At 35.9% G+C, this 16,709-nt stretch overlaps 5 non-coding genes across 5 annotated transcripts; all 5 read left to right on the top strand.

The window, feature by feature from the left end:
- The first annotated feature begins 8,456 nt into the window (after positions 1-8,456).
- Positions 8,457-8,529, top strand: TRNAK-UUU (transfer RNA lysine (anticodon UUU)). The gene has a single exon. It is a non-coding gene; the product is annotated as a tRNA-Lys (tRNA).
- A 2,204-nt stretch (positions 8,530-10,733) lies between these two features.
- On the top strand, positions 10,734-10,806 carry TRNAK-UUU (transfer RNA lysine (anticodon UUU)). Its single transcript has one exon. It is a non-coding gene; the product is annotated as a tRNA-Lys (tRNA).
- A 1,811-nt stretch (positions 10,807-12,617) lies between these two features.
- On the top strand, positions 12,618-12,690 carry TRNAK-UUU (transfer RNA lysine (anticodon UUU)). Its single transcript has one exon. It is a non-coding gene; the product is annotated as a tRNA-Lys (tRNA).
- A 1,819-nt stretch (positions 12,691-14,509) lies between these two features.
- On the top strand, positions 14,510-14,582 carry TRNAK-UUU (transfer RNA lysine (anticodon UUU)). The gene has a single exon. It is a non-coding gene; the product is annotated as a tRNA-Lys (tRNA).
- Positions 14,583-16,407: 1,825 nt separating this feature from the next.
- On the top strand, positions 16,408-16,480 carry TRNAK-UUU (transfer RNA lysine (anticodon UUU)). The gene has a single exon. It is a non-coding gene; the product is annotated as a tRNA-Lys (tRNA).
- The last annotated feature ends 229 nt before the right edge of the window (positions 16,481-16,709 follow it).

The raw sequence follows: 16,709 nt of genomic DNA, 5'->3' as shown, positions 1-16,709 counted from the left end.
TTAAATACATAGAAAACTGCTTGCTAATTCAATACGCTAATGACACCCAAGTTCTTTTGGCTGATCAAATAGAAAATTTAGATGGCTTGATAAAAAGGGCTGAACTAATATTGCTCAAAATTAAGAAATATTTTCTAAGAAAAGGGCTATTATTAAATGCCACTAAAACACAGTGCATGTTTGTGGGTAGCTCACAGTATATTAGCAAAATTCCAAATGACATTATAATAAAATGCGATGGTGATGAAGTAAAGATAAGTCAATATGTGAAAAATCTAGGTCTACACATGGACAGGTACATGACATTCAGTATTCACATTGACGAGCTGAGTAGAAGAGTTAGTGGCATTCTGATGTATTTAAGTAGAGTAAAAGATTACTTTGATGATACTACTCGAGCTTTGATTGTGGGAAGTCTGGTCTTGAGTGTAATAAACTACTGTATTAAGATATGGGGGTCAACTAATGATATGCACATGGAAAAAGCTCAAAAAATCCAAAACTTTGCAGGTAGAGTAGCCGTTATTGGGGTGAAAAAACACGATCACATCACCCCAACCCTCCAGCAATTAAAGTGGATAAAATTAAAAGAAAAGTGTATGTACGATGTTTGTGTTTTTGTTTTTAAAAGTTTGATAAAAGAATATCCCAACTGTCTATACACATTTCCTACAGTTGGTAATTGTAGGGATGCATTAACCAGGCAGAATGAAAATCTATATGTAGACAGTTATCGAACGGATTTGGGTTCACGCTCAATGGCAATAAGGGGCCCAGCTTGCTGGAACAAACTACCTCTGGAAATAAGAAAATGTACAAATGTTAGTGCTGATTTATTCAAAAAGAAACTTAAGCAATATTTTTTAAATTTTACTTGAATGTATATATATCCTAGATTTTTACAATCCCATTATTGTGAATTTTATGTAAATAATTTATATTGTTATGTAACAGAATAACCATTTTATAATGGAATAAAGGTTTTTGACTTTGACTTTGACTTTTTTTTACTTTGACTCTCTCTCTCTCTCTCTCTCTCTCTCTCTCTCTCTCTCTCTCTCTCTCTCTCTCTCTCTCTCTCTCTGAAAAGTCACTACCTATGCAAAGTAATGTGATGGAACCTAAGAGATTATTGATCAAGTAAAAACGTCTATTGATGTGGACGGACAGACTGGTGGTGTTTGGAGTTTTATAGGTAGTCATGTTTGTATTTTCAAAGAGTAGGTCATCGTTTACTTTATCTTCCACTTCAAATGCTGATTTTCATTGCTTGCAATTTATGCCTGGATAGCTCAGTCGGTAAAGCATTGGGCTACTGACATAAGGGGCCAGAGTTCAAGTCCCTGTGCGGACTGTGACAAGTTTAACATAACCCGTTACCCAAATGGGTTTCCATCAAGATAATCCAATTGTGCTCTAACATCATTAATTTGTGAAGAGTGTAATTAACCTCTCCAAATTGGACTGTTCAAAAGAGTGAGGAAGAAAATGGATAAAACTTGGCAAAAAATAGGCTAGATATATTTTAACCATTTTTCATGTTGAATAGGAGAGCGCATATTTTCTTTGAGTACCAAGATGAGAGTGGCAATTGCCATCAGCTCGGATGTGTATATCATAATACCAGTGTATTTTTTGTTTGCTGAGTTTGTACATCATTCTCAAAATTTGTATAGTTTGCTGCTTTCATAGTTACAACCAGTTATTCATCTGCAGTTACATGGCTTACAAAGAACGGCTACTTTTATAGAAAATTATAGGTTGGTTAAGGACTTTTCCCCATTTTTTTTTGGATCACCATAGTAGATTGAAGTGGTTGGTTTGAAATTTTTCAGATTTTTTTTTCCAATTGGTGAGTAATGTTTCCAACAATTTTCAAGAATGGTGACATGTTGATTAATCCGATTCATCATCATAGTGGCAAAATCATGCCTCACTCAGGTAAAAGAGTTAGTAACTAGTATCTGGTTTTTCAACCTCATTCTTTCACTCTGTTAGACCCATCATCTGATTATTCCACATCCTATGAAAATGTGAAGCACAATATCATTAAAAAATCACGTCCTTTGCAGAGAAATGTGACAGAACTTGAGATTATTGATCAAGTGAAACGTTCATTGGAGTTGGAGGAAGAGGCTGGTTGGGTTTTGACTTTTGTGATTGATAAGGAATCTTGTTGGTAGTGACAGATTGGATGGCCATTATTCAGTTATCTACTTCAAATGCTGACTTACATCAAGGGGAATTCAAGCCCGGATAGCTCAGTCGGTAGAGCATTATGCTTTTAACCTAAGGGTCCAGGGTTCATGTCCCTGTTCGGGTGATGACCTTTTCATGCTTGTCCATTATTCAGAGGAATATCCTAAAAAAAGTCAAGCCACTTGTACTTGTATGAGAGTTAGTCAACCTCTTCAAACCTAAGGTATCTAAAAATGTATGGAAAAAATGATTGAGAAAAATAATGTAAACATAGTTGTATAGTTTTCCATGTGAGATTTGTGAGCCCGATTGCTTCTTCAATTACCAAGTAAGACTGTGGTGATATAATCCATCTCTAGTCTCTTTTTTTTTGAGTTGCATGTCATGAATTGAATTCTTTTTTTGTTGAGTTTGCACCAACTTCTTCCGTATCCTTTGAATATATAAATTTCTGTTGTCATAGTTATAGCTGGATATTTATCTACAAAGCAAAGCATTTTTGTAAGATTGTATGGGGTTTTTATGATTGTTTCTAGGGCGATTATTTTGATTAAATGTTGGCGTTGAAGTGTCAGTCTACTCTTTGGTAAATAACATGTCATAGGAAGTTTTGATTCGTGACATTGCAATTAATCAGTTCCAGTTCCATAGAGACCTCTCTCTCTCTCTCTCTCTCTCTCTCTCTCTCTCTCTCTCTCTCTCTCTCTCTCTCTCTCTCTCTCTCTCTCTCTCTGACCTCTTGACCTCGTAGAGTACGGACGTGTTTTTCTTGTTCTGTGAAATATTGTGTAGATATGGCTGCCAGTGACTTAAACAACCAGGAAGCTTTGTCACAGCCTATCCAGGAAATAGAAAACCTAGGTATCTTGGAATCAATTAACCAAGACGTTTACCCACAAGTATTTCTTAAATCTTTGAAAAAGATATGCCAGTACTCTACACATGATATCAAAGAAATGCTCGATAAATGTCATCAGGATTTATTGATATCCTTGAGAGATCTCCTGATAATAGAAATATGTAGTGTATTTTCGGATTATAAAAATAAAAAACCAGTGAAACGACAAGCGAAACATAAAATTGTGAGCGATATTATAACTCTTAGCACATGCATAATTAATTCAGTTAGAAATAAAGAACTAGATAAAATTTTCAATGAGCAAAGTGCGCATAACTTTGATGATAACAATTTGATTAATGCAGAACTACTTCAAACAGTATCATTACTTCAAGAAAGAGTTTATAAGCTCGAACAGTCAATGACAAAATATTCAGAAAATAGTGTTAATGAACTCTCCTCCGATCTCCTTTGACAAGGAACCCTGTCTTACTCAGGAAGGAAACAGTGCAGGTGGACAGCCAGCCACTCCCTAATCCACCGCCCTCCCCCACACTTCCCCCTATCGACAACAATCATTTACACCAGGAAGAAAGTGAGGATGAGAGCGAAGGCCAGGAGGAAGAAAGAGAGGAGGAGGAAGCAGTCCCTACGGACCAACACAGTGTCATACCACCCTCAAGAGCAAATTTCTGAAGACGACATCGTAGTACAACCCCAAAGGTCAGTAGAGATATACATTGGAGGTGTCAACAGCAATGCATCTATTAAGAATGTGGTTGATGAGTTAGTTTTCCGAGGGCTCTCACAACAAGAAGTTAAAGTACGGCACCTTCGACATTCTAACCGAGGCCAATCATTTGTAGCAGAGGTGCCAGAGAAAAAGCAGAATACAGTGATGGGAGGACATCTGTGGGCTGACGGAGAAAAAGACAATTGGAAGCCGCCAAGAAACCATTGATGCAGAGAAATGTAGGTAGGCCTAAGCGACCATTTCGGACAGGGTTTAGATGGAATACCCACTCCTACCACTCCCAAGATAATAGGCCCTACCCTCAACCCCAAGGATCACCCGCACAATACCAAAGTGAGGAATACAATAGGAGACCACCCCATAGGCAGTCGACAAATAGAGGTCACTCAGCTCAGCCATATGACTACCATGACCTCTCCCATGACAACTACTGGTCACGAGCATCTACGTGGGAATATGACTTCCCGCCTCTTCCATCAAGAGGCAGTTATCACACAAGAAGTGCTCGTCCCGGACATTGGTACTGGGATAACTAATCATGTGACTCCAAAAAAAGATCTTTTGTGTGTAGAATATTTGAATGTACAGTCTCTCCTCAGTAAGATATGTGAAATTGAATTAATGCTCTTAAACAGAAATATTGATGTATTATGTTTAACTGAGACTTGGTTAACCCCGAATATTGTCGATTCACTCATTGAATTTCCTAATTATAAAATATATAGATGTGACAAAGGAAGAGGTGGAGGTTGTTGTATTTATGTAAAAAATAACCTTTCTGTTAATATTTGTAATCTTAATGTTCAAAGAGTAGAGGGGGTAGAAGAGGTTTGGCTCTCTGTACAATCTCGTAAGCTACCTTCTGTTATCATTGGTTGCTTGTATAGACCTCCGCATGCTTCAAATGATACTTTTAACTATATTTTGGAATATCTGAGAATGATTTCCCTAAAGAATAAATCAATTTATGTAATAGGTGATCTAAATGATGATTTGATGTTAGGTTCAGCAAAGATACATAATATTTTAAGAGTCACCAAATTAAATCAAATGATTAATAAACCTACTAGAGTTAGCCCCATCTCATCCACACTACTAGACGTTTTAATAACTAACAAGCAGGAAAGTGTTATTAACATCGAGGTAAATCCAAGTATTGTAGCTGACCATGAACATATTTCATTTACCATAGATATTAAGAAGCCAAAGCGTAAACCAGTCACGGTAACCTCTAGGTGTTTAAAATATTATTCTGCAGATTTGTTGTGTAATACATTGCTAGACCAAAAACTAATTTTAGATACAATCATGCATACTGATGACACAGATATTCAAACAGGAATTTTCAATGAAGTATATAACAGTGCCTTAGATAAATGTGCCCCAATAACCACGAAAGAAATAAGGAGACCCAGTGCACCTTGGATAGACAATGATCTAAAAAACAGTATGATAGAAAGGGATAAAATGCAAGAAAGGCTTAAGCAGAATAGACATGATGAAAATCTGAACAATTCGTATAAGGAAATGAAAAAACTCATCAATTCTAAGATGCGTACTGCCAAAGCATATTATAACAAAGACAAGATCAAGAAAAGCAAATCTCGCAGAAAAACATGTAAAATTATGAATAATATTGTATCTACTAAAACAAATAAAAAGATTGACTACGACAACCCAAAAGCTACAGCGGATCAATTTAACCAATACTTTGCTAATGTAGGAAAAATAACTTATGGTAAAACGCAGGAAATTCTACAAAAGTACGAAAATGAAGATATTAGAACCACTCAAAATAATTTTGGCAATAATATAAGATTGTTTAGACCGCAACCAGTCACATTAGAAACAATAATATTAACAGTTAAGAGTTTGAATAATAGTAATGCTTACGGAACGGATGGTATTCCTACTAGTTTTCTAAAAGATTCCCTTATAGTTATTGCATATTATATCACGGTTATCATAAATACATCGATTGTAACTGGGAAATATCCTTCTATTTGGAAACAACCCCTCGTAGACCCTCTTCACAAGAAAGGAGACAAGGACGACCCTGGTAATTATAGACATGTTTCTATCCTTCCCGTAATATCGAAAGTAATAGATAAGATTGTATGTAATCAGTTAATGGAACATCTAGAAAAAAATAATTTGATTTCTAACACTCAGCATGGATTCCGTAAAGGTTTATCAACAGAAACAGCTTTGATGAAATAAACAGATGAAATTTATAAAAATATTGATAGAAAAAAAGTTTCCATATTAATTTTATGTGACCTATCAAAGGCATTTGATAGTGTCAACCATGATGAATTGTGTAAATCTCTTAAGGAACATTACATTGATACGTTCTGGTTTCAGGATTACTTGAAGGATAGAAGTCAGGTAGTTAGATTAGGAGACGTAAATTCTTGCATTGAAAAGGTTGAATTTGGAGTCCCACAGGGATCTGTCCTAGGTCCAATTCTGTTTTTAGTGTACGTTAATGACATGATTAAATACATAGAAAACTGCTTGCTAATTCAATACGCTGATGACACCCAAGTTCTTTTGGCTGATCAAATAGAAAATTTAGATGGCTTGATAAAAAGGGCTGAACTAATATTGCTCAAAATTAAGAAATATTTTCTAAGAAAAGGGCTATTATTAAATGCCACTAAAACACAGTGCATGTTTGTGGGTAGCTCACAGTATATTAGCAAAATTCCAAATGACATTATAATAAAATGCGATGGTGATGAAGTAAAGATAAGTCAATATGTGAAAAATCTAGGTCTACACTTGGACAGGTACATGACATTCAGTATTCACATTGACGAGCTGAGTAGAAAAGTTAGTGGCATTCTGATGTATTTAAGTAGAGTAAAAGATTACTTTGATGATACTACTCGAGCTTTGATTGTGGAAAGTCTGGTCTTGAGTGTAATTAACTACTGTATTAAGATATGGGGGTCAACTAATGATATGCACATGGAAAAAGCTCAAAAAATCCAAAACTTTGCAGGTAGAGTAGCCGTTATTGGGGTGAAAAAAACACGATCACATCACCCCAACCCTCCAGCAATTAAAGTGGATAAAATTAAAAGAAAAGTGTATGTACGATGTTTGTGTTTTTAAAAGTTTGAGAAAAGAATATCCCAACTGTCTATACACATTTCCTACAGTTGGTAATTGTAGGGATGCATTAACCAGGCAGAATGAAAATCTATATGTAGACAGTTATCGAACGGATTTGGGTTCACGCTCAATGGCAATAAGGGGCCCAGCTTGCTGGAACAAACTACCTCTGGAAATAAGAAAATGTACAAATGTTAGTGCTGATTTATTCAAAGAGAAACTTAAGCAATATTTTTTATATTTTATGTAAATAATTTATATTGTTATGTAACAGAATAACCATTTTATAATGGAATAAAGGTTTTTGACTTTGACTTTGACTTTTTTTTTACTTTGACTCTCTCTCTCTCTCTCTCTCTCTCTCTCTCTCTCTCTCTCTCTCTCTCTCTCTCTCTCTCTCTCTCTCTCTCTCTCTCTTGAAAAGTCACTACCTATGCAAAGTAATGTGATGGAACCTAAGAGATTATTGATCAAGTAAAAACGTCTATTGATGTGGACGGACAGACTGGTGGTGTTTGGAGTTTTATAGGTAGTCATGTTTGTATTTTCAAAGAGTAGATCATCGTTTACTTTATCTTCCACTTCAAATGCTGATTTTCATTGCTTGCAATTTATGCCTGGATAGCTCAGTCGGTAAAGCATTGGGCTACTGACATAAGGGGCCAGAGTTCAAGTCCCTGTGCGGACTGTGACATGTTTAACATAACCCGTTACCCAATGGGGTTTCCATCAAGATAATCCAATTGTGCTCCAACATCATTAATTTGTAAAGAGTGTAGTTAACCTCTCCAAATTGGACTGTTGAAAAGGATGAGGAAGAAAATGGATAAAACTTGGCGAAAAATAGGCTAGATATATTTTAACCATTTTTCATGTTGAATAGGAGAGCGCATACCTTCTTTGAGTACCAAGATGAGAGTGGCAATTGTCATCAGCTCGCTGAGTTTGTACATCATTCTCAAAGTTGTATAGTTTGCTGCTTTCATGGTTACAACTAGTTATTCATCTGCAGTTACATGGCTTACAAAGAGTGGCTACTTTTATAGGAAATTGTAGGTTGGTTAAGAACTTTTCCCCATTCTTTTTTAGATCACCATAGTAGATTGAAATGGTTGTGTTGAAATTTTTCAGATTTTTTTTTCAATTGGTGAGTAATGTTTCCAATAATTTTCAAGAATGGTGGCATGTTGATTAATCCGATTCATCATTATAGTGGCAAAATCATGCCTCACTCAGGTAAAAGAGTTAGTAACTAGTATCTGGTTTTTCAACTGCATTTTTTCACTCTGTTAGACCCATCATCTAATTATTCCACATCCTATGAAAATGTGAAGCACAATATCATTGAAAAATCACGTCCTTTGCAGAGAAATGTGACAGAACTTGAGATTATTGATCAAGTGAAACGTTCACTGGAGTTGGAGGAAGAGGCTGGTTGGGTTTTGACTTTTGAGATTGATAAGGAATTTTGTTTGTAGTGACAGATTGGATGGCCATTGTTCAGTTATCTACTTCAAATGCTGACTTACATTAAAGGGAATTCAAGCCCGGATAGCTCAGTCGGTAGAGCATTAGGCTTTTAACCTAAGGGTCCAGGGTTCAAGTCCCTGTTCGGGCGATGACCTTTTCATGCTTGTCCATTATTCAGAGGAATATCCTAAAAAAAGTCAAGCCACTTGTACTTGTATGAGAATTAGTCAACCCCTTCAAACCTAAGGTATCTAAAAATGTATGGAAAAAATTATTGAGAAAAATAATGTAGACATACTTGTATAGTTTTCCATGTGAGATTTGTGAGCCCGATTGCTTCTTCAATTACCAAGTAAGACTGTGGTGATATAATCTATCTCTAGTCTCTTTTTTTTTTGAGTTGCATGTCATGAATTGAATTCTTTTGTTGTTGAATTTGCATCAACTTCTTCCGTATCCTTTGAATATATAAATTTCTGTTGTCATAGTTATAGCTGGATATGTATCTACAAAGCAAAGCATTTCTGTAAGATTGTATGGGGTTTTTATGATTGTTTTTAGGGCGATTATTTTGATTAAATGTTGGCGTTGAAGTGTCAGTCTCCTCTTTGGTAAATAACTTGTCATAGGAAGTTTTGATTTGTGCCATTGCAATTAATCAGTTCCAGTTTCATAGAGACCTCTCTCTCTCTCTCTCTCTCTCTCTCTCTCTCTCTCTCTCTCTCTCATCTGATTATTCCACCTCCAATGAAAAAATAAACGATGTACAGTATCATATAAAAGTCACCTTGTGTGCAGACAAATGTGATCTAAATCAGAGATTGTAGACAAAATGAAAACGTCCATTTGTGTGGAAGGAGAAGCTGGTGGTATTTGAAGATTTTGATAGATTAAATAATAGTTTAATAACCTTCTTCAAATGCTGATATTCATTTCTTGCTATTCAAACCCGACTAGCTCAGTCGGTAGAGCCTTGGGCCTAGGGTTCTAAGTCCCTGTTCCGACAATGTCAGTTCAAGCAAGGAAGAGCGTGTTTCTCTCTCTCTCTCTCTCTCTCTCTCTCTCTCTCTCTCTCTCTCTCTCTCTCTCTCTCTCTCTCTCACACATAACTTATAATTCTGCCTTTAATGGAAAACAGTGAAGTACAGTATCCTCGAAAAGTCACTACCTAAGCATGTGATAAAACTTAAAGAGATCATTGATCAAGTATAAACGTCTATTGATGTGGACGGAGAGACTGGTGGTGTTTGGAGATTTATAGGGAGTCTTATTTGTATTTTCAAAGAGTAGATCATCGTTTACTTCATCTTCTACTTCAAATGCTGATTTTCATTGCTTGCAATTTATACCTGGATAGCTCAGTCGGTAAAGCATTGGGCTATTGACACAAGCGGCCAGAGTTCAATTCCCTGTGCGGACTGTGACAAGTTTAACTTGACCTGTTACTCAAAGGGATTTCTATCAAGATAGGAAACTGCACTCCAGTAAGGTATTTCCATCAAGATGATCCAATTGGGCTCCAGCATCATTAATTTGAGAAGAGTGTAGTTAACCTTTGCAAATTGGACTGTTGAAAAGGGTGAGGAAGAAAATGGATAAAACTTGGCGAAAAATAGGCTAGATATATTTCAACCATTTTTTATGTTGAATAGGAGAGCGCATATCATCTTTGAGTACCAAGATGAGAGTGGCAATTGTCATCAGCTTGGATGTGTATATAATATTACCAGTGTATTTTTTGTTTGCTGAGTTTGTACATCATTCTCAAAATTGTATAGTTTGCTGCTTTCATAGTTACAACTAGTTATTCATCTGTAGTTACATGGCTTACAAAGAACGGCTACTTTTATAGGAAATTATAGGTTGGTTAAGAACTTTTCCCCATTCCTTTTTAGATCACCATAGTAGATTGAAATGGTTGTGTTGAAATTTTTCAGATTTTTTTTTTCAATTGGTGAGTAATATTTCCAATAATTTTTGAGAATGGTTACATGTTGATTAATCCGATTCATCCTTATAGTGGCAAAATCATGCCTCACTCAGGTAAAAGAGTTGTTAACTGGTATCTGGTTTTTCAACTTCATTTTTTCACTCTGTTAGACCCATCATCTAATTATTCCACATCCTATGAAAATGTGAAGCACAATATCATTGAAAAATCACGTCCTTTGCAGAGAAATGTGACAGAACTTGAGATTATTGATCAAGTGAAACGTTCATTGGAGTTGGAGGAAGAGGCTGGTTGGGTTTTGACTTTTGAGATTGATAAGGAATCTTGTTTATAGCGACAGATTGGATGGCCATTATTCAGTTATCTACTTCAAATGCTGACTTACATTAAAGGGAATTCAAGCCCGGATAGCTCAGTCGGTAGAGCATTAGGCTTTTAACCTAAGGGTCCAGGGTTCAAGTCCCTGTTCGGGCGATGACCTTTTCATGCTTGTCCATTATTCAGAGGAATATCCTAAAAAAAGTCAAGCCACTTGTACTTGTATGAGAGTTAGTCAACCCCTTCAAACCTAAGGTATCTAAAAATGTATGGAAAAAATTATTGAGAAAAATAATGTAGACATACTTGTATAGTTTTCCATGTGAGATTTGTGAGCCCGATTGCTTCTTCAATTACCAAGTAAGACTGTGGTGATATAATCTATCTCTAGTCTCTTTTCTTTTGAGTTGCATGTCATGAATTGAATTCTTTTGTACTTGAGTTTGCACCAACTTCTTCCGTATCCTTTGAATATATAAATTTCTGTTGTCATAGTTATAGCTGGATATTTATCTACAAAGCAAAGCATTTCTGTAAGATTGTATGGTGTTTTTATGATTGTTTCTAGGGCGATTATTTTGATTAAGTGTTGGCGTTGAAGTGTCAGTCTCCTCTTTGGTAAATAACTTGTCATAAGAAGTTTTGATTTGTGACATTGCAATTAATCAGTTCCAGTTCCATAGAGACCTCTCTCTCTCTCTCTCTCTCTCTCTCTCTCTCTCTCTCTCTCTCTCTCTCACACACATAACTTATAATTCTTCCTTTAATGGAAAACAGTGAAGTACAGTATCCTCGAAAAGTCACTACCTAAGCATGTGATAAAACTTTAGAGATCATTGATCAAGTATAAACGTCTATTGATGTGGATGGAGAGACTGGTGGTGTTTGGAGTTTTATAGGTAGTCTTGTTTGTATTTTCAAAGAGTAGGTCATCATTTACTTCATCTTCTACTTCAAATTCTGATTTTCATTGCTTGTAATTTATACCTGGATAGCTCAGTCGGTAAAGCATTGGGCCATTGACATAAGGGCCAGAGTTCAAGTCCCTGTGTGGACTGTGACAAGTTTAACTTAACCTGTTACTCAAAGGGATTTCTATCAAGATATGAAACTGCGCTCCAGTATGGGATTTCCATCAAGATAATCCAATTGTGCTCCAGCATCATTAATTTGAGAAGAGTGTAGCTAACATTTGCAAATTGGTCTGTTGAAAAGGGTGAAGAAGAAAATGGATAAAACTTGTCGAAAAATAGGCTAGATATATTTAAACCATTTTTCATGTTGAATAGGAGTACCAAGATGAGAGTGGCAGTTGTCATCAGCTCGGATGTGTATATCATAATACCAGTGTATTTTTTGTATGCTGAGTTTGTACATCATTCTCAAAATTTTGTAGTTTGTTGCTTTCATAGTTACAACTAGTTATTCATCTGCAGTTACATGGCTTACAAAGAACGGCTACTTTTATAGGAAATTATAGGTTGGTTAAGAACTTTGCCCCATTCTTTTTTAGATCACCATAGTAGATTGAAATCATTGTGTGGAGATTTTTTCAGTTTTTTTCGATTAGTGAGTAATATTTCCAATAATTTTTGAGAATGGTGACATGTTGATTAACCCGATTCATTATTATAGTGGCAAAATCATTCCTCACTCAGGTAAAAGAGTTGTTAACTGGTATCTGTTTTTTCAACCTCATTCTTTCACTCTCTTAGACCCATCATCTAATTATTCCACATCCTATGAAAATGTGAAGCACAATATCATTGAAAAATCACGTCCTTTGCAGAGAAATGTGACAGAACTTGAGATTATTGATCAAGTGAAACGTTCATTGGAGTTGGAGGAAGAGGCTGGTTGGGTTTTGACTTTTGAGATTGATAAGGAATCTTGTTTGTAGTGACAGATTGGATGGCCATTGTTCAGTTATCTACTTCAAATGCTGACTTACATTAAAGGGAATTCAAGCCCGGATAGCTCAGTCGGTAGAGCATTAGGCTTTTAACCTAAGGGTCCAGGGTTCAAGTCCCTGTTCGGGCGATGACCTTTTCATGCTTGTCCATTATTCAGAGGAATATCCTAAAAAAAGTCAAGCCACTTGTACTTGTATGAGAATTAGTCAACCCCTTCAAACCTAAGGTATCTAAAAATGTATGGAAAAAATTATTGAGAAAAATAATGTAGACATACTTGTATAGTTTTCCATGTGAGATTTGTGAGCCCGATTGCTTCTTCAATTACCAAGTAAGACTGTGGTGATATAATCCATCTCTAGTCTCTTTTCTTTTGAGTTGCATGTCATGAATTGAATTCTTTTGTACTTGAGTTTGCACCAACTTCTTCCGTATCCTTTGAATATATAAATTTCTGTTGTCATAGTTGTAGCTGGATATTTATCTACAAAGCAAAGCATTTTTGTAAGATTGTATGGGGTTTTTATGATTGTTTCTAGGGCGATTATTTTGATTAAGTGTTGGCGTTGAAGTGTCAGTCTCCTCTTTGGTAAATAACTTGTCATAAGAAGTTTTGATTTGTGACATTGCAATTAATCAGTTCCAGTTCCATAGAGACCTCTCTCTCTCTCTCTCTCTCTCTCTCTCTCTCTCTCTCTCTCTCTCTCTCTCTCTCTCTCACACATAACTTATAATTCTTCCTTTAATGGAAAACAGTGAAGTACAGTATCCTTGAAAAGTCACTACCTAAGCATGTGATAAAACTTTAGAGATCATTGATCAAGTATAAACGTCTATTGATGTGGATGGAGAGACTGGTGGTGTTTGGAGTTTTATAGGTAGTCTTGTTTGTATTTTCAAAGAATAGGTCATCATTTACTTCATCTTCTACTTCAAATTCTGATTTTCATTGCTTGTAATTTATACCTGGATAGCTCAGTCGGTAAAGCATTGGGCCATTGACATAAGGGCCAGAGTTCAAGTCCCTGTGCGGACTGTGACAAGTTTAACTTAACCTGTTACTCAAAGGGATTTCTATCAAGATATGAAACTGCGCTCCAGTATGGGATTTCCATCAAGATAATCCAATTGTGCTCCAGCATCATTAATTTGAGAAGAGTGTAGCTAACATATGCAAATTGGTCTGTTGAAAAGCGTTAAGAAGAAAATGGATAAAACTTGTCGAAAAATAGGCTAGATATATTTAAACCATTTTTCATGTTGAATAGGAGTACCAAGATGAGAGTGGCAGTTGTCATCAGCTCGGATGTGTATATCATAATACCAGTGTATTTTTTGTATGCTGAGTTTTTACATCATTCTCAAAATTTTGTAGTTTGTTGCTTTCATAGTTACAACTAGTTATTCATCTGCAGTTACATGGCTTACAAAGAACGGCTACTTTTATAGGAAATTATAGGTTGGTTAAGAAATTTGCCCCATTCTTTTTTAGATCACCATAGTAGATTGAAATCATTGTGTGGAGATTTTTTCAGTTTTTTTCGATTAGTGAGTAATATTTCCAATAATTTTCGAGAATGGTGACATGTTGATTAACCCGATTCATTATTATAGTGGCAAAATCATTCCTCACTCAGGTAAAAGAGTTGTTAACTGGTATCTGTTTTTTCAACCTCATTCTTTCACTATCTTAGACCCATCATCTAATTATTCCACATCCTATGAAAATGTGAAGCACAATATCATTGAAAAATCACGTCCTTTGCAGAGAAATGCGACAGAACTTGAGATTATTGATCAAGTGAAACGTTCATTGGAGTTGGAGGAAGAGGCTGGTTGGGTTTTGACCTTTGGGATTGATATGGAATCTTGTTTGTAGTGACAGATTGGATGGCCATTGTTCAGTTATCTACTTCAAATGCTGACTTACATTAAAGGGAATTCAAGCCCGGATAGCTCAGTCGGTAGAGCATTAGGCTTTTAACCTAAGGGTCCAGGGTTCAAGTCCCTGTTCGGGCGATGACCTTTTCATGCTTGTCCATTATTCAGAGGAATATCCTAAAAAAAGTCAAGCCACTTGTACTTGTATGAGAATTAGTCAACCCCTTCAAACCTAAGGTATCTAAAAATGTATGGAAAAAATTATTGAGAAAAATAATGTAGACATACTTGTATAGTTTTCCATGTGAGATTTGTGAGCCCGATTGCTTCTTCAATTACCAAGTAAGACTGTGGTGATATAATCTATCTCTAGTCTCTTTTCTTTTGAGTTGCATGTCATGAATTGAATTCTTTTGTACTTGAGTTTGCACCAACTTCTTCCGTATCCTTTGAATATATAAATTTCTGTTGTCATAGTTATAGCTGGATATTTATCTACAAAGCAAAGCATTTTTGTAAGATTGTATGGTGTTTTTATGATTGTTTCTAGGGCGATTATTTTGATTAAGTGTTGGCGTTGAAGTGTCAGTCTCCTCTTTGGTAAATAACTTGTCATAAGAAGTTTTGATTTGTGACATTGCAATTAATCAGTTCCAGTTCCATAGAGACCTCTCTCTCTCTCTCTCTCTCTCTCTCTCTCTCTCTCTCTCTCTCTCTCTCTCTCTCTCTCTCACACACACATAACTTATAATTCTTCCTTTAATGGAAAACAGTGAAGTACAGTATCCTCGAAAAGTCACTACCTAAGCATGTGATAAAACTTTAGAGATCATTGATCAAGTATAAACGTCTATTGATGTGGATGGAGAGACTGGTGGTGTTTGGAGTTTTATAGGTAGTCTTGTTTGTATTTTCAAAGAGTAGGTCATCATTCACTTCATCTTCTACTTCAAATTCTGATTTTCATTGCTTGTAATTTATACCTGGATAGCTCAGTCGGTAAAGCATTGGGCCATTGACATAAGGGCCAGAGTTCAAGTCCCTGTGCGGACTGTGACAAGTTTAACTTAACCTGTTACTCAAAGGGATTTCTATCAAGATATGAAACTGCGCTCCAGTATGGGATTTCCATCAAGATAATCCAATTGTGCTCCAGCATCATTAATTTGAGAAGAGTGTAGTTAACATTTGCAAATTGGTCTGTTGAAAAGGGTGAAGAAGAAAATGGATAAAACTTGTCGAAAAATAGGCTAGATATATTTAAACCATTTTTCATGTTGAATAGGAGTACCAAGATGAGAGTGGCAGTTGTCATCAGCTCGGATGTGTATATCATAATACCAGTGTATTTTTTGTATGCTGAGTTTGTACATCATTCTCAAAATTTTGTAGTTTGTTGCTTTCATAGTTACAACTAGTTATTCATCTGCAGTTACATGGCTTACAAAGAACGGCTACTTTTATAGGAAATTATAGGTTGGTTAAGAACTTTGCCCCATTCTTTTTTAGATCACCATAGTAAATTGAAATCATTGTGTGGAGATTTTTTCAGTTTTTTTCGATTAGTGAGTAATATTTCCAATAATTTTCGAGAATGGTGACATGTTGATTAACCCGATTCATTATTATAGTGGCAAAATCATTCCTCACTCAGGTAAAAGAGTTGTTAACTGGTATCTGGTTTTTCAACCTCATTCTTTCACTCTCTTAGACCCATCATCTAATTATTCCACATCCTATGAAAATGTGAAGCACAATATCATTGAAAAATCACGTCCTTTGCAGAGAAATGCGACAGAACTTGAGATTATTGATCAAGTGAAACGTTCATTGGAGTTGGAGGAAGAGGCTGGTTGGGTTTTGACCTTTGGGATTGATAAGGAATCTTGTTTGTAGTGACAGATTGGATGGCCATTGTTCAGTTATCTACTTCAAATGCTGACTTACATTAAAGGGAATTCAAGCCCGGATAGCTCAGTCGGTAGAGCATTAGGCTTTTAACCTAAGGGTCCAGGGTTCAAGTCCCTGTTCGGGCGATGACCTTTTCATGCTTGTCCATTATTCAGAGGAATATCCTAAAAAAAGTCAAGCCACTTGTACTTGTATGAGAATTAGTCAACCCCTTCAAACCTAAGGTATCTAAAAATGTATGGAAAAAATTATTGAGAAAAATAATGTAGTATGTACATACTTGTATAGTTTTCCATGTGAGATTTGTGAGCCCGATTTCTTCTTCAATTACCAAGTAAGACTGTGGTGATATAA

This window comes from Palaemon carinicauda, chromosome 11, assembly GCF_036898095.1.
Source record: "Palaemon carinicauda isolate YSFRI2023 chromosome 11, ASM3689809v2, whole genome shotgun sequence".
Lineage (NCBI taxonomy): Eukaryota > Metazoa > Arthropoda > Malacostraca > Decapoda > Palaemonidae > Palaemon > Palaemon carinicauda.
This window is presented reverse-complemented; position numbering and strand designations above follow the sequence as displayed.